The 19,212-nt window shown below is 42.6% G+C and overlaps 1 long non-coding RNA gene across 1 annotated transcript in view; it reads left to right on the top strand.

The window, feature by feature from the left end:
* Positions 1 to 19,212, top strand: part of LOC128797032 (uncharacterized) — a 51,647-nt gene that overhangs the window by 134 nt on the left and 32,301 nt on the right. The window contains exons 2-3 of the long non-coding RNA XR_008433984.1: positions 1,393 to 1,463; positions 9,765 to 9,858. This is a non-coding gene — a long non-coding RNA (uncharacterized LOC128797032). The remainder of the gene's footprint in view (positions 1 to 1,392; positions 1,464 to 9,764; positions 9,859 to 19,212) is intronic.

The following is a 19,212-nucleotide window of genomic DNA, read 5'->3' as shown; positions in this document are numbered from 1 at the left end:
GGGTGGTGGTGGGGAATGAGGGAGAGTTGCCTTGTTGGGGTTTTTAAAAATACATTAGAAGGCAACAGGGAGCAAAGATATTTCTTTGCCTGAGGAAAATTCAGTTTTATCAGCTGCCTTCCTACCTTTCTCGGGATGTAAGACACCATGGACAGCTTTCTGCCTACTTCTCTGCGGCCAGGCTTCCTAAATGCTTTGTGAGGCTGACACGTGGCCAGCCAGGGGGTCTACAGCAACTTGCCTCCAGTCTGGGGCTGCATTTCATTTCCTCAGCAGAGTCAGACCAGTGGCCCTCTGTCCTGCTCACCTCAGGCACATTTCCAAAAGCTCTGCTCTCTGCTCGTGCTGCTAAGGCAGTGCTGTAGCTGCCTCTGGTTTTGTCTACACTGGAGCAACTGGGACTGATTGCTTAGTGCTGGTATTAAGAGCAAAAAATGGATGGTGTAGGCACACTCAGTACTTGTAATTGTGTCCCTGAGCTGCTCAGAGGGAGCACAGCAAAGAGATGGCATTAAGAGGCCTTACCACTTCTTTGGTAAAAGATACTGAAATTTGGAAGATGCTCAGAATAAATAACAACTTGATAGTTCAGAAAAAAAAAAAATTACTCAGAAATTAATTTCCTCCTGTGTTGCCAACAGAAGATGGGGTGTTCACAACCCAGTGAGTGGTGTCCAAAACAACAGTCTAATAATAACTTGGATCTAATTGCTGTGCTCAGTGCTAAAAGATATGATAGAAAATGTAACTGTGTTTTGATACCAAATAACATAAATCTGGACATCAGGCCAACAATTTTTAGACAAGGAACCATGAACCCTAACCAGAAAGATTGGGAGGTTAATTTTTTCCCCAGCCACACCATGGAAATTTGTACCTCTGTATGAATAATATTTTCATAGCAAACCCAGGCATCAGTCCTAGCAAATACCTCTGTAAACTCTAGCCCAAAAGAATCACTTTGGAAAAGGTCATACCACCTCCTGTTCCCAGAATTAAATTAATTAGCAGTTGTCTCTCTATATGGTCAGGGATCCTCCCACAAAGAAGGTACACAACCAGATTGTTAAAAGATGTACATATGCTCTCTTAAGCAAACAAGCTTCTCTGTAGTATCACTAAGATTCCCTCTGGTCATCCCTGTAGAACTCCCAATTGGAAGGGAAGCAGGCTGGGAGATCAGTGTAACCAGTGCTTTGCTAGGTACAAGGAGCACAGTGCACACCAATAGGAGTGCTGATATTTTAGTGATCTCTCTCCATGTGGATGATCAGCCTTCATGTAAAATGAAATATCTGAACTATGCGAATGTTTTCTCATTGAAGTTGAAAGATTTGCCATGCATTTTCCCCTATGACACACCTTTTTCTTATTCCTTCCTATTCCATCCAGTAAATATTATGGAAATATTTCACTTCTCCTCCATGTGACCACCTACATGCATCGATAGAAAGCAAATCCAGGTAAGACCTGCTATCAGTTATATCTGGGTGCAACTGAAGTTTGATCAGCAATGAAGGTCAACACACTGTTCTGTATTTTCTGTCCACAAAAATGTTACACAGTGCACTTACTGAAATAGGTTTAAAAATAGCCTAGCCCACACGGTTCTTGGGCACAGAAATTTTGTCAAAGGTTGCCTGCCACAGAACTCAATTGCTGATTTACAGCAGTAGTTTAGGAACAGAAACTCAGACCCAAGAGTTTAATTACCAACATTCCCATTCTAATCTAACACAGCACAAAACACGTAGGATGCTAAAGCCCCCCCTTCTGTCAGCCAGCCATGGCTGCTTGCTGTGAGCACAGCCTCGAACCTGCTAAGCAAGAAAGGATTACACCAAGGAAAACAGGCTCCAATTCCCCAGAGAGAGCACTCCTTTGCAGGCCCATAAAAAAAGGGTTCAGAGACTATTTGTGTCAACTCCCTAAACCACAGACCACAACTAGCCCTCCCTCTGAAGCACTTGCATGCTGCTCCTTGCAAAGCTGGAGCAAGATATGTTGGCATCCAGATCACCGCCTTTGGGGGCCCACCCATCCCTCTTGGTCCCCTTCCATCCCTTATCGCAGACTTGCAGACCCTCTCCCTGGGCAGCAGCAGCAACTGGGGTGTATTTGCCTCCAGGTTTGGCACTCTTCTGTTTCACCATCTCCCTGTTCTTCTGACCCAGGGTGCAGCCTGCCCACCCCACTGAGTCCTCTGATACCAAGAGGAACATAATGTGTAGAGAATCACAAGTAAGAAATGTGAAACTGGCAACACTGGCATTTGAAACAAAAGGGGAATTAGGATGCACTTGGCATTTCAGCTTTAAAGTTTAAGATAAACAAGGCAAAACTGAACTGTAGAAAAGGAATGGCTTATGGGCAGCTCAGACTTGTCCTAGACTTTCAAGCCAGTCATTTCCCATAAATACTCATAATTTCAAACATAAGAAAGGGAGAGAGGAGACAAAACAAACTGAGTCAACTGCTTACTGCCTTTCTGATTCAGACTCCTCAGCAGATATAGGACAGAAATTATTCTAGGAAAAAGTTTCTTTTTATGTATCTGGGACAGCCCCCAAAATTTTTACCAGAGGGGAAGAAGAGGACAAGAACTAAACTGCAAACCTGTCTGCACCCTAGCAGGAATTCACCCATTTTTCACCTCCCACAGGTATCATTAGCATGCTACTGAGAGCAGAAAAAAAGCAGCTAAGATCAAACACAAGCTAGTAACAAAGCTCTTCCTCTTGTCATCCAGCGATGGGCCAGAATTTCTGGCTGCAGCTTGTCTTTCCCTGAAAGGCTGGGCTAGTTCAGAGTCCCTTTTAAAAGAAGTGCCACACTATCGAACGTGCTACAGCTGCGACACAGAAAGTGCAGAAGGCAGGAAGTCTGACGTTCACACCAACCTCAGCCCCTTCACTCACACCTCTTTTCAAATAGCTTTAGCACATGGAGCCCACATTTTCACGTTCTCAGAACTAGCTTTATCTATCACACTGCAAGTTTAAGAGAAATGTTTGAAATAAGTCTCTTTTTCCACACTCAAAGATTCACTCAGCTGGGAGCAACTTTCAAATTGTTTCTGTAAACTGTCCTCCTCTCTGATTTTTGCAGTAAGTTATCACACTCCCTTTTAAAATAGTATATATAATTTTTAAAAAATAAAGTACAGATTGAAACACCATACCAACTGTTGTCACAGTCCAAAAATGTCTGGATTTTCAAACTTAAGTCCACCACTGTGTAAAAAGGCCACACACATGTAAGTGTCAATCAGGCTCAGTGGCAAAACAGAGGGACCCAGGCTAAGCCTGCAGAATGGCACAAACTTTCCTGGACAGAAAAAGAGTGCCAGTTCTCACCCATCTGGAATAATCTCTGCACTTTTCAATGCAGACTTTTGGAATTTGACCTCAAGAAGCCAGGTGCTTGATTTCTGCATCTCCTGCTTTACTGTGTTTTGTGACAGAACAGGAGGAGAGAGAAATAGGAAAAGTGTATTATTTTCAAGGCTACACCTTAATTACATGTAATATTACCACAGTGACTGTTTTTTCAGGTAACTCAAGTGGCCTCTTCTGTGCCCAAAAATTCTGTAGCTGATCCTGTGCATTTTTAACAGAAACACTATCTCCATTCCCCTCCTCTCAGCACCAGGATTAAAATAAAGTAACATTCAAAGTATTTGTGGGAAATGACAAACAAGTGGGTAGTAAAGCCTGGAGGTTGCTTGGCAGCAGAAATTAGCTATGGCAAGTAACTCAGTGAGGGCAACAAAACCCAGAGTTGTCCAGCATTTGGACACTCAGCAAAAGACTGATGGGTGAGGGGAAAGGGCCAACCCCACATGATACTGCCAGGTCTCAAGTACTATTTTGAATCAGGTAAACTAATATCTCCTGTACCTGTTCCAAACCACAGAGTAATACATGGTCTCTGTCTACAAAGTCTGCTGGCTGCCCCCTTTGAAAGTAGCATCTATCTTGGTGAAGATCTTGTATTTTCTCTTGGTCTCTGGAAAAGGATCCCAAACAAGTGGCAGGGACGCAGGGGTTTGGAAGCCTTTGCATGTTTATCTTTACTGATAAGGCTGCAATCCTTGCTGCAAGCACATCAGCCTGTGTCTGCAGCAAAACCTTATTCCAGTGGATGCCTGCCTTGGAACAGGCTTCCTTGGGACTGGGCAATGCCTTTAACCCCTTAATGCCCCATCTAAAGAAGCCTTAGATTTCTTTTTCTTGCCTGAAGATGCATCATGTTTTCATACAACTTAAAAAACAAGCAGGTAAATCAGACCTGCTTTGAGACAGCAGCAGTGCAGATTATATAGATTGTATACCTCCACAGATACTATCAGAGCAATTTACCTTCAGAGAGTTTCATCTCCCCAAAACTCCTCTGGTTCTGTACAGATCAAAAGAATTGTCCATTCAAAATAAAGGGATGCAGCTATCCGAACTGTGGGTGGAACACATAAAAATTCATTAAGAGGACTTCTTGAAATTATTTTGTCTAATTGATTGGAGACCTTCAGCCAGAGTTGTTTGGATTCTTAGAACTGGAGAATCAACTATGATTTCCAGCCATCTGATTTTTTTCTAACAGGTTAACTAACCTTGTTCGTGCAGCTTTGTTAATGAAATCTCAGATCACTCACAAACACGCATGCCAAGGGCAAATATCCAGAAAGTCACTAGGGATCTCCCACAACTCACATGCCAAGAGCTTGGACAGCCTGAAAATGACAAACAAGTGTCTTTTCTCTGACAGCAGGTTTCATTTATGTGCTCCCACTTGCTCTTTCCCCATCTTCATCCTACACCACTGAGTCAACCTTGACCAGACAGGTTTCAGTTAAACATGTGCTTTGCCAAAGGTGTTTTTAAATTATGTTTTTAAAAGTTTATTTATAGTACACACGCACAGTGCATGATGCTTTCAGGACTTCTGGAGACTTCAGTGTGTCAGGCAGAACTTCACCAGGTAGAAGGAACTTGAATTCATCAGCTGGGCCATGGAAAACCACCTCCTCCTCCTCACTGTGTCTATCCATGTACCCCAACTCAAAGATGGAGTGCGATAAAATAATTTTTACTCTGTTATCTCCTACCCATTATTCATGACATCTATGATCAACATACTAGAAATTCCAATTGAAAAAAATGTAGAGAAATCCAAGTGATCCCCCTCCAGCTGATCTCTTACCAAAACCAGCAGCTTGTGAGACAATGCAACTATTCTATGAACAATTTCCCATCAGGGCAAGGGTTGGAAAACAAACTTTGTAAGAAAGTGAAATGGGTGAAACTTGCAGTGAGGGTTACATGGTCCAGCATTCCTTGCATGTGGCAAACAGTAAGTTTCATTTAGGGGTTTGTCCTAAATGGTTGTATTTGACCCATGTGACCAGTTTCTCTTTTCATAAAAAAAATGTAACATGACCACAAGATCATTTCCAAGAAGAAAAGCAAATATTTTCAAGAGCAAGCCTCTCAGCTAAGTTCTGGCCCTAAAAGACAGCTGTTCCCATGGTTTGGCTTCCAAATTATATGCAGCACAAGTCGGGATTTATTTACAAACCTTTGCTATGCACAAGAGATCCACCATCCTGCTCCCTGCTCTGTACCTGGCCTGGGCAGGGAATGTCCACTGGACAGGCCCTTCAGATCAAAGGGTGTGTTCATGACTGGTTTTGGGACAAGTTTAACTTTCCCTGCTCCAAAATGGTACAACTTGCTGAAATATTGTTTCCTCCGCTGTACAGTAAATACAACCAGAGCAAGTTACTCAGAGTAGTGGCTCAGAAACCACAATTTTAGGAGGTGGCACAGAGGCGTTCTGAGAGGAGAAGAAAAGGATGTGGTAGACAATTTGTTAATGCCCAGAAACTCTCTGTCTCGGAACAAGTGAGCCACATGCCAGAATGCCTCGGGACAGGGCTGAGCCCATTGCTCTTGCCACAACAGCAGCTTTTCCTAAATAAAGATGTCTTTACACGCAGGACTTGGGAAACTCAATTCAGATTAACTAAAGTTGTGAATTTAAAGGGAATTAGCTAAACCACATTGTATCTCTGTATAGACACCCTCATTCCATGTTAAAAGGAACTTTAATTTCATTTATCTCATTCTACTAAATTAAGAGCATTTTAATTCTAAGAATGTCCATGCAGGGATTAGTGGGTTGCACCAATGATGAAGTTACATGCTATGCTGGAGCTGAATGTAGCATAGGAAGTCTCCCCACTTCCATGCTAAAAAATGTTCATTTCCCACCACTTAAAAACAAGCTAACTAAAATGATAAATTTTCTTTTTCTAATCACCCATGCCTACAAATCTAAAGCTGCATTTAGGAAAAACTTGCATCTGGCTCTGCATCTATCTTGTGTTTCAATCTATCAGACCATATGCATTGTTTAAAAATTAAAGTATCAGAAGAAAAAAGAATATTGATATAATTAAAAATGGGAAAAGACAACAGCATATAAGAAATATTCACGGCATGAATTTAAAAAAAGCCAGACACCAGACTCAAGCCACATCAGCTGCAGTCTGCCAATGGACCTGGATCTAGACCATTCCATGAGCTACTGATTTGACTACCCAACAGAGAAGATAATTCTCAAGTTTTAGAATTGAGATTGTTATGTTGTTTGTTAGCAGCTAGGTATGTTTCCAGCTTACTAAGTAGTATGGACCTCTTATAGCTTCATCTATAAAATACTACAACCCAGATAGTGGCTTGGACAGAACATTTCTTCATCAAAAGGCTCTGCGAAAATCACTTCACAGAGGAGAAATGACAGGTAATGGTCAATCCCTAGCTGCTGTTTGGGAACAGACTCAACCTCTCTGCTTCAGTTTACCTGGGACCGCTGGGAGAGCTTGCAGCAAATCAAAACCATATATATAGAAGTACAAGTAGCACAAGGGAGACTGACCAACTGCTTGAAGTGAGAGCTGTCTGGTAACTGTGGTTACTAAATAGGCTGAACCTGAAAGATCTTCCCTATGGAATACATGCTACTTTCCATGCCACCCCTTTTCGAGCTGGAGAGGAAGCAAAATAAGGATAAAGAATTTTTATTATAGATCTTGGCTAAACAGCACTCTGGCTCCAATGCAATCTTCCACAAGAAAGAAAAACAACTTCTCAAGCAAGTTCAGATTGTTGAACAGGAGACAGATGAAAGCATTGCCTCAGAATGCAAGGAAATCCCAGGCTGGTTGGTTGGGAAAGAATTAGCAATACATAATTTTAAAAAGCACTCTCGCCTTCCTCATCCCTGAGGTGAGCACAAGTCCTGCATATTACTCACTTCTACATCAGCACCAGACAATGAAGCCATCACCTGAGGTCTTTCTCCTTTCTCCCCAGGCCTCTCTTCCTCATGCTTGCAGTTGCTGGAGGCTGTTTCACACCAGTTCCTGCAAAGGTCCCTGCATGGCAGGACACGCTGTTTGCATGTGCAGCTTGTGATGAAAGATTTGGCCACTGGAGAACACCAGGAGGGAGGAAGCCAGATAGCAGTGCTTATCGTGACTCGTGATAGAGGCTCAGTGGTCCCCTATGGTGGCCTTGATTGAGCACCAATGGAGCCAACCATCCTGCGCTTGTGTTTAGAAGACAGGAGCAGGGCAGAGCTCAGGTCACACTTTACTGAACAGAGTAAATCCTGTCACTTGGTAATACTGCCAGGAACACAGTCTCTTGGCATCCTCTGCAGACAATGATATCAGCAACACACTCTGGGAGCTCAGACCCCTTGCTACAAAAGTTGGGGACTGAGGACCACACCAGCACAGTGCAGTGGTGCAGCTGAGCTCTGCTGTTCCTTGGCACCCAACTCCAGAGGCAGGGAGTGGCTTGAGTGCAAGTCTGTCATATATGAAGAGAATACCCAGCTACACGCTCATGTAAAGGCTAGAAACTCCCTCACCTCAGGGCATAAACCAACCACCAACTTCCTCTATGCACAAGTTATACCATATTTGTTTGTTTTAGGAGTTCTTATACCTTTCCCTCAAGCATCTGGTGTTTGCCTGTCTTAGAGAAAGGATGCCAGGCTAGACAGACAGATCATGGCTTCTTTCTGGTATGGCAATTACTGCATTCCAGCTTGGAAGGGGGAGAACACACTGGGGAAAGCAAGGAATGTTAGATGGCAAGTTCCAATAACACATGGCCCCATTAAACAGCCTTCCCTCCCTGTCTGGCCCTGCACAGTCATGCCAGCACACCAGGAGCACACAGCAGCACAGCTTGGCCCTTTGCACTCTCAAAGAGTCCTGTGTTCCAACGCAGAATTTGGGAACAAAGCTGAGCAGGGCTCAGCCCTCATCCTGGAAGTCCTCACATGTGCAAGAAGCAGGATGTTCCCATGCAAATAAATATGTTACAAAACAAAGGGACAGAGCAGACTTGTGGTCTGCAGCACAAGTTGATACAAAATATAATATTTAAAAACAACAGATCTCACTAGACACCATGGTCCCTTAACATCGCGTTGGATCAGTTATTGTCCTATAGGATCTGTGTCTCTAGACCCGCCCCCAAAAAAAAAAAAAAAACAACCAGGAAACAAAACTCATCAAAGGTTACCTACAAAGCCAATTTGTACAAACTTCGAGTAAGTCAACCCACTTCCAGCAGAATATTAAATAACTGTATTGGTCTATGTACTAAGGGCTTGAGAGAGCATTTATACTTGAAATGGGCATTTGGCAAAGCCGCTTTCTTCCTGCTCTGAAGCCAGAAGGCTCCCAAGCTCCCCAAGATAACTGTAATTTGGGAAATTCAGATCTGCCTTTCTACCTAAAAATTCTTCTCTGTTGACTTTGGCTCTGTACCAGTTTAGCCATCAATTCCAGGTCTCCTGATCTGTGTGTCAGCAGAAATTGCCAGTAGATATCTGTCCAGATTAGCTGCCTGGACACCATCTCACTTGTGGCCTGCTCATGGATACCCTTCTTGAAAGCAGCTGCAGCTGCTGCATTTATCCACGGGAGACTCATTTCCTCAGTGCCCATCTGCTAAAGGGGATGCAGAGCCACACAGACGACACACAAATAACTGACAGGGAAGACCTTACCACACGAAACAATAAAGACCAGGAAACCCAAAGCCTGCAACTGCCTCACGAATTTGTGCTGGTTTTTAAAAGCAGAAGAAGAATGTGGATAAGCAAACAGAGATACGGTTGAACAACTTATCTTAGTTTAGACAAGCGCTATCTAAATAATGCTATTTTATCTTATTACTGTAACAAATACGAGAATTGATTTAATAACCTAATGTTGGTTTTGGACAGTAGAGGTCTGCATCAATGGACCAAGGCACTAATTGTATTATCTTATCAAATCAGTGTATAATAATAGAAGTTCTCTATGCATTGATGCAACTAGGTTTAACTCTGCATGAGAAAATAATCCGTGAAAGACAGCAATGAAACAGTATTTAGCAGAAACTCCTTGTGCATAGTTGTTATTTTCTTTCCCTTTCAAAATATTATCTTCAAGGTATCACATGATGAGAAATTTCCTCTATAATCTTTATTGCTTGTTATTTAACCTTCCTGTATGTTTCTGAGAGGTAGTCAATATAATTTTCTAAAATACTTAAGTAAAAGGGAAAGAACTACTGGCGCATATGCAGATCAATTCATTGTAAGCTGACAATAAAGCTTTTTTCATCAAGGTACAAGCAAAATGACTTTGCTGACATTAACTGGCAAGTATTTTGCATTCATATGGTATCTTTCATCTACAGACTTCAAAGCATCTGACAAGAGGCAGGCAGACCTTGTTTCGTCATCCATCCAAGAAAGGAGCTGCAGCACAGAGTGGCAAGGCTTCCCCAGCAGGTAAAATCATTAGCAGAAATCTAAATTAAGTGATTCCCAGTTCTTAAAAATGAACTACTCTGCCCCAAGACAAATTACACGTGCCCCAGAGAGCAGAGCCACCATTCACCCACACCCCTCAGCACTGCTCAGGATTCTTTAAGAATGTAAATTTAATTCATGAGAAACTAAACAAACACAGAACACAGGAATACTCTTCTACACACAGGGAAATTATGGGGATCTGGAGCCAATACAGATCTGAAGTTCTGTAGTGCTCCAAGGAGGAGCACTCCTTGAGTGAACCTGCAGAAGCACAGGTTTTCATTCATAGGAGAGGAAGGGAAGTCCTGATACATACTCTAACAAGTGTTTAAATAAACCTATATGGATGAAGATCTCTCCAGAGAAAAATTAGGACTGTAAGAAAGGTTATGGAAGTAAGTTTTAAAATGCCATCTTAGAGAGACTAAACCTTCTTTCAGCTCTTCACCTTTTTCATAGAGCTGAAGAATGCTGACTGCCTAGAGCACTCAAATGGCCAACAGAAACTCTTTTTAACATAAATAGGGAAGAAGAATGCCTGCAGAGTGCTATTTTAAAAGAAGCATATGGATTCCTCTAAGTTTGAAAACAGCAAACAAAAAATTATGCCGAGGCAATCTCTGGAGCAAGCAGTCTTTCAGCATTGGTCAAAGAGACTGCAATAGAAATATTTTAAAACCTACTTTCTAGTTATGAGATCTCTCATGACCTGTGGAGGCGGACAATATTAGAGGCCACTAAATCCTGAAGTTTATTTTTCTAAAAGTTTTCACTTCAAATAAAGCTTTGTTTTAAGATGTATGGGGCCAACTGTTAGAGCATTGAGGTCCTGGTTATTAGCCAGCTAGAGCTCATGAATTATGTTTAGTGAGAAGTTTATTGGCTCAGTAAACACCATTCCAGTTCCCCTCACTCCTGAATCGTGGAAGCCAAACCAAGAGATATTCAATGCCATATTACCACTAGCACCAGAGCAACCATTATCTGATTACAGACATTTTATTTTTCTGTAAGGAATTTGCTATTGCATCATTTGATACATGGAAGCCTTTAAATTTACCAAGGCAACACACAAAGAGTAAGTAACTGTTTGGTCCTGTTTATCATCTTCTGGAGAATATTTGTTTCCATCTCACAGCTTTCCAAATCCAGGCATTACAGAAATGCTGTCCCTCAAATGCTTTGTAAGATAGAAGTTTGGCAAGGCATTTTTAACACTAGCAAGGTACCCATGAAGATCTGAAGTGGAGCCAGAGCAGCCTGAGGTGGTGTTGGCGCTACCTGGCCTCACCCCATGTGGGCTGGTACCAGGAACCTGCAGACCAAAATGCAAGGTAGGCATCTCTAGAACAAGCAGGACTGATGAGTAGCTGTGCAAATCCAGAAGCAACTGCTACTTGTGTGGCTGGCTTTGTCCTAGGTTGTAACTGGTTACCTCTCACTGCCATGAGCTAAAGCCCCAAGAACAGAGAGTAAGCAATGATCAGTCAGTGTGCAGTGACTTGTTTATGTGCTTGTTGTTCCAGTTCTCTGGAATAGCTAAGATAGCCAGAAGACTGTACAGGGACTGTGTCAGTCCTCGAGGCAAGGAAAGTTAATTTAGTTGAAGAGTAAGGATGAAAAAAAGAGTGCTATAATAACAGTAGCCTATTCTGGCAGCAAAGTAAACTGTAACTGAAGGAGTTTAGGTTCTCCTCCCAATTCTCTACATCTGTCACACCATCTCGGCCAAATAATGCATCTGTTTGTGTCTCTGCTTCCTCTCTCCCCTTTAGCTGTACTATCTACTATTATCTTCTATTACTATCTACTATTATCTACCATCTACTACCATCTACTATTTAGACTGGAACAATCTTCAGGGAAGAGATTGTGCTGGTACAGCCCAGTGACAGCCTTAGGGTTCTGCAGTCCCTAAGCCAAACATAGTCCAATTTACATAACACCAACTATGAAATCATGTATTCTCATGTAAATGCTTCTTCTGATGTCCTGAATCTGGCCATATGACAATGAAGAAACTTGGCAGTACATATCCTTAACATCCAACCTATCCCACAAGGATGTGTCATCACACAGAAGCACCGCTGGGGAACAGGCAGAGTTAAAATCTTTCCACCCCAGTAGTGGTGAAAGACAAGATACCCTTCTCTTTAAATTTAACCCTCTCCCTTCCAAAGAATGCCTGGAATTTGTACTATTTCCCAGCAGAGAGTAGAAGGCAAAGACTTGGCATGGGGCAAGACAGATAAGAGCAGTTGCCTTCTCTAGGTTTTGTTAACTCTGCATAATTGCTTAGTGCATGTGATGGTTAGAGAGAGACATATCTGCCAGAGACAGACTACAAATCACTAGGATGATTCCAAGCAAACAACATCTAGTTTACAATGTGGTTGTGGTATATAAAACACCTCTGTAAAACTACAGTATAATTCAACCGCTGCAGTTTCATTTACAAAGCAAGGATACAGTTTTCCCTCTCAAAGACTGGCATTTAGGATCACTCTGACATTGAATAAAGTCTTGGTGGTCCTCTCGGGCACAGGGTGAAGGTTGATTGTTGTTGGAAGTTTCTCTAAGCAAGCCACATTTAAATACCATGTTTTGCAAAAGGGCCCATATTGCCTTGCCTGTGAATTCAGGTTCCTTTACCAGTTTAGAATCTGGGTCAAAGCAATTTGCTTACATTTGGAGTCCTTTTCCAAAATTAATGGTGCATGGTATTTGGAGTTGCAGATACAAGACAACCGGATACTCTGCTATTATCTGCTCTGCATCATGCATCTACCATCTACAGTTTTCCTGCTAATCTTTGTTCACATGGACAGCCCACTCCCGCAGCAGTTGCACACTCAGCATCCTAATGATATTATTCTTGGCCATCCTGTTAAACTCACAGTGTAAGGTAGATGCACAGGAGTGAGCCCTGCTGGATTCTCAGCAGTTTTTAGATGGCTCCAGATTACAGCTGGCCATGGGTGGAAGTTTTCATAAGCAGTAATGAAGTTCAGAGCTTTTCTATTCAAATAGGACATTGACTACTGCTGTCTCTATCCCTTTCACTTCTGTGGTGATAATTAGGTTACCCAATGTACTGGGCTCACATCAGACCACTTGGAAGATCCAGTTAGTGCTACATTCAGCTGCCAAACTGTTTAGCTAAATTTCACACAGGGATCACACACAACAACGGTGACAGTTGATGTTTGTTTCATTTTGCCATTCAAGGAGGTACTTTTGGATTACTAATTTCTTTTATGACTTGGGTGCTGGCTGGTTCAGAGATTATTTTGTTGTATCCTGACAGGCAGTTGTTAGCTGGACCCTAAGCCCTCAGCACACAGAGAGAGATTTAAAATATCTCTGATCTGGAAATCTGGGCAGCATATCTGCTCAGGAGTCCCACCCAGAGTAAGGATCCTGCCCATGTTTATTTCAGTGTTCTTGAAAGAGGAAGGACAGAAAGAAAGGGAATAAGAAAGAATCCCAAAACCACAACACAAATTTGCCACTTAAACTTACTGATAGACCTGCAAAATACAAACAGTAACAGAGAATTATGGTATTCACACTTTCTCATAGTACTATTCCAGGTATAATATATAATGTTTCCTTAATACAAACCACTTTGGAGTAACAATCAATGAAATACATTAAAATACAATAAAAATACTGGGGTTAGGATAAAAATGTGGTTCCGACCTATAGGCTTGTAAAGAAAAAGTCAGCAGAGTCTTACTCCTCTTGTAGGTAAATTCTGAAGTTTCATCCCCTTGTTCACAAGCCAGGCAGAATAAAAATATCCACCTACACTAAACCAAAGGGAGCCACTCGTAACCCAGACACAACCACAACAGACATTCTCGACAGTCCTTGGCTTAATAGAACACTGCTTTGTGGTTATACCCACCACTAGGATTTCATCTTGCAAGTTCTAGCACGTTTAATTTATCCCAGGTCATACATCAAACATAATATTAAAATTTAAGATGGCATTTGAGATTCAGACTTTCTTTTTCAGTTTGAGTAGAGAGAACACAGTTGGGACTGTGGGTGCACAAGCATATTAATACATAAACACAAACCTGCAGCCATCACTCAAGAAAAACAATTGGTCTTTAAGAGGGGAAAAAAAGTTGTAAAAAGAATCAATTCCATTAAATAGCTCTATAAATCAATTCCACCAAAAATCAATGGGAAACTACATCCACCATGTGCCAAGTAACTCCCACACATCAGGTGCAACTGTCCGTGACAGCAGCCACGCAGCAGCTCTGCCTGCCAGGAATTCAGGCAGCCAAGGGTTGAAGCAAGAACCCCAGCATTGCCCATGCTGCCCTCCTGAGTGCCCCAGCACTGCCCACACTGCTGTTCTGAGAGCCCTGGCACTGCCCAGGCTGCCCTCCCACTCCTGCCATGGTGCCTTAGCCCTGCTTGCTCAGGGGGAGCTGCAGCTGAGGTCTCCGGGAAAGCAGCTGCTCCCTGCCAAAGCCTGCACATCTGTTCATGGAGCCCATGCTGGGACCAGCCCTGCACTCACAGAGCCACGTAGCCCCCACCTCCACACACCATGGTGGCAGTCCCACCTAAAAATCAGTGGAGGAAAGCTCACGTTTCTTGTTAGAGCTAGGCATCTTACATGCCCGAGTCTGAATTGAAGCCTGACTTCAGGATTTTCCAGCAGATTTTGTGCCAGATCAAGCATCCCTACAGGGGAGTTGACTTAGGCACAGATATGGGGAAGGTGGGAGAGGAACATTAAGGATGTGGGGCCCACAAGCCAGCAGCATGCAGTAAGTCACATACTGCTTAGACAAATTACTTGTTTAAGCACGAGTTCAGGAGTTCCACACTGTGTCAGTCTTGCTAGTTCAGTGACTCCCACAGTGGCTGTGCCAGGCCACTGCCCTCTCACTTTCAAAGTGCAGCTCAGTTGCATTTTCACATTTATAGGTGGTGGGTGCCCCTTCAATGACTGGGGAAACCCTTGGGGCTTTCATTTTGTGCTGGCAGCTCTCAAATTACTTTAGAAACAAAACCCCTGGGGCTTTTGTTCTGTGTGGCAGAGCAGAGAGGGCATGGAAGATTCTGGCTTTGTTAAAACCTGTAGAAAAATTCATGTCCCGTGTCTTCCCCTTCATGTGCTTCACATGTGCTGTCATGTCTCTGGGCCATTAGAGACACACTATTCAAGAAATTCAGACCTAGCATTTTTGCAATAGAAAAACTTGATGAGTTGGCCTCTGCTATTCAGCACTAAGTACCAAAACCCATTTTTTCCTGTTGTAACTGAATGTCAAGTGTACCTTGACAGCTACTGCACACTCATGTCTGGTATTATATACATGTATATATTTTAAACAGAGAAAGAATGCACATATGTGTATAAGAAATAATGAACAATTTAATGAGAGGGCTCAGGACTGTCCCTGGCAGGGAATGAAACTATCTACTGCATCTCTCCAAGGCTCTGTGATCCAGCTGCAGGAGGGATATGATCTCCAAATTGCATTTTTGATCCTGGGCCTGATCTTAGCAATCAGCACCCTCAGCTTACTAATTTCAGTGGGATTTGAGAGCATTTGATATCAAACCTTCCATCAGTCACAAGTTTCCCCTAGATGTAAGGACATTCAGTTCTAGAAAGCAAGACTTTGACATAGGCTGGAGGTTTGATGTCAAGAGTAAGTGGGAATTGTACAATCAGGAGCTTCAATCTAACCACTGGTATTTGGCAAGACAAAGCAGCAATACATTAAAGTCTGTCTCTTTTGAATTATTCCTTAAAACTCTGTCATATGATTCTTCTGCTCCAGAAGAATTAATCAAATATTAAAATGTCTAATACTAAGGGAAGCTGAAGGCCATTGTCAATAGAACAGCCAGATTTTCCTGCAATTAACAGTGGAAATTCCTCATTTTCCCTGTTCCTAAATGCATCTGCGTTGATACTTCATTTACTAGGATTACAGTTTCATACAAGTCAGGAAAAAATATTTGTGGCAAGTAGCCTTGAAGTATTATAATAAGGAAGAGCATTTGCAGAGAGTTTTGAAAGGCAGGTCCTGTTCTAACAGGATGCTACAGCAACACTTGCCTGGATGTAACTTGCAACTATTTTGGTGGCTCTCTGAAGTTCTGCAGTAGCTTACAGTGAAGAAATTGTATTTATGAAGGACAGCCCAAAGCACAATGTAAAATTTGTGTGGAAGGAGACAGAGAAAACAGATAGGAATAAACACAGTCCAGGGAACAAGGAGATTACAGTGATGCAGCAAATATGTAGGAATGGTTGGGAAAAACAAGTATATGCACAACTGGGGAAGAAGAAAAGAATCCCACAGGTTAGATAACCAAAGCATAAATTTCAATAAGCAGGCACAATGGACTAGGAGGTAATGCCAGCATAGGAATCTGAAGTGTCAACTTATATTTAAAGACTATCATAGTTAAAATCATAAGCCAAATTGCATAATAGGCAAATGAGATTAATTGAAAGATTAAGCTATGAAAATTGACTCAGAGAGAGGATTGTAAGGATCTTTTATTTTTAAATCCTGCTCCTGAACTCTTTTTTACTCAAAGAAAAAAAAAAATCTTAAATCCCATTTCCTGCCAGTATAGGGCTAAAATGTTAACACCGTATTTCATAACAGTTAACGTGAAATAGGATTACAGTGCTGACTTGTTCTTGAAGAGCAAATACACTCTACAAACTAGATTGGGAAGGAGGTAGATTTCTTTATGACAAATCTGCTGACAAGAAGCAGGACAGAGAAAACATATTTTTCTCTATGACTTCTAGGGATGAACAGAATTTAAAAGTCTGTTGTCCTCAGCAGCATTGATGTACTCTTCCACTTGGGACTTTTTTTGGTTCAGTTATTCACTATAGAGACTGACTTACTCTGAATGACCATGCTTTTTTTTCCTACTCAGATGAAGTGCTTACACTCTTTTCAATGAAAGCAAAAGAAATGCCTTGTTAACCTTAAGTTTAAAATAAGCCAGAAAGATCTTATGAAGAAGATCCAATGACCCATCAGAAAGAATAACTTCTTAAAACCAGCCAGGCAACTGCCTCCTAAGAAAAATAAAGATTCAAACCCCTACCCAAGCAGACTTGCCAGCCAGAGCCTTCTCTGACACTGCAGTCTATCTGGGACTTCCCTGTGTCAGAGCCTTTTACACGGAGAGCACTTAGGCAGCGAGTGTGTCACACATCCAGCGAGGCTCGTAATGTCTTGCCTGTTTTCTCTTAAGTCTCTGAACTGTGACCTCAAAGCAAATGAATCTGAGAAGAAAATACATTAATCAGGCATTCACTCAGGCTCTGGGTTTTTAAAGCAGGGATCTGAATCAGCTATATTGCCTCCCACTTCTTTCCTGATACAATTAGTCAGCATCTGCCTGGGCAGCCAACCTGCTGCCTCTCAGAGGGGGGACAAGCAGCTGCAACTCCCTTGCCCACTGCTACTTCCAAGCAGGCTGCAGAACCACGAAGAACAGCTTCTGAATTCCAGCTGGTGAAGGTTAGCATCCCTTCCCTGCACTCAGGAGAATGAGAGGAGCTGAGAACAGCTTACCACTTACAGCCTCTTTGATTCCCTGCTCCAGCCCAAGTACAGGTTCAGACGTGTCCCAGCCACACCTCTCCCACCTTGGGCCAAGGCCATGCCAGCTCCACACACCTGTTGGAGGCTTCCCCACATTTTAAGGGAATCCCCAGAAGGGGATTTGCAGGTGCTCCACTCCCTTCAAAGAGCACAGGCAACAAATCATCCTGGGAAATTGGACCCATAGCATTCAATGTGGCCCTCTGACCTTTTCCAAAATGTTCTCAGCCCACCAGGCTGGCAGGATTGAACTTTATAGCTAAGTGTTTTGAAAGAAGCATGTGCTTTTAAAATCCAGTTGAATTTTTGCTAGGGGAACTTTACAAAGGCATCATTAGTGTATCCACAGGAGTTTTGCAATTTCAGGTTACAGGTGATTACAGCAAATAAACAGGCATGCAAGTCAGGGTCGGAAGTGGGCTTCTACTTAGAGCCTCCCTCACCAGGCACTTGGAAAATAAATAAACCCCCCAGGCAGTTCTGTTTTACCCAACAGCTTTAAGGTTCCAGCCCCACTCCTAGGGCTGGATTGTGCAAGCTCTTACTCCAGCAGTCACACCGAGTTCAAGCAAAGTGCCTGAGTAAGCATTTGCAGAATCTGACCCCCCCAGCCAGTTATCTATACAGCACCTATTTGGGCCTTGCACTGCAAGCTCTTTAGCTGGGGACATTGTCTGGAAGTATATTGTCAACTGCAATGGGCTTTATCTCCATTTATAGCATTAAATCTAATTTTCACAAGTGCAGCGTTAGCCTTACAATGACATCTATTAAAGACATTTTCCCCTAAAGACTATGATCTGACCAACAACCAGTTTGCACTGTTCCTATTTTTATTTTATTACAAAACGACCGTGTTCATATTATCTTTCCACTTCTCTAATTTCAAGCATTTTCTTAAAATACAGTACAACAGGCACTGAATTACAGAAATCCCACACCCTGGCATTACATGGACTTCACCTGAGATGCTGCCATCCTTCCTTCCCAGAAGATTTACAAAACAGGGAAGTTAAAATTAAAGCAACAAACTTGACTGGTTAGTCTCCAGTAATGTGTAAGTTTAGCAGAGGCTTGTTTTCTCTGTGCCATCAGAAGCATTCTTGATGGGCACCCAGCCCCCTTCCCCCTGCCCTGACACAGAGGAGGCAAGGGACAGCAGCCTGGCACAGCATGGAGCAGTTCTTTTCCCACTTATGGGAAAAAAAACTGCAACTTCCCCCTGAAATGTTGCATCCTGCATGCCTCAAAGGACAGCTGCTACCTTCTCACTTAGAAAAATGTGACCCCAGCCAGTCAATCTACGGCACTAATGCTGTCAGGTACCCTCCCACTCACCACTTTCGATGGTCAAAGCCATTGAAATGCAGTGACTTCCCCTCCACCTCAAAAGGGCATGTGCTTTGCTTTTGATCCAGGAAGTTTTAAGGAGGGTGCTTTGGGTTTTTCAGTTTTTGGTGAGGGTACAACCAAAGCTGTTTTAGATAAACACAGAGGTAACAGGAGTCCACGTGTAACCACAGAGGAAGCGAGCACAAATAGGCAAATGTTCTGAATAATGGCAGCACAGATGCACATGGAAACTTGCTTGAACTCACCTGGACTCCTTTCCCCCTTTCTTGTCCAACCAGTTGAAGGACAGGGAACATCCCAGGCCTATGGCATATGGCATTAGATGCTCTGGGCATTAGGTAGAAAACTGATAAGTCTATTG

Source organism: Vidua chalybeata, chromosome 18, assembly GCF_026979565.1.
Source record: "Vidua chalybeata isolate OUT-0048 chromosome 18, bVidCha1 merged haplotype, whole genome shotgun sequence".
Taxonomy (NCBI): Eukaryota; Metazoa; Chordata; class Aves; order Passeriformes; family Viduidae; genus Vidua; species Vidua chalybeata.
This window is presented reverse-complemented; position numbering and strand designations above follow the sequence as displayed.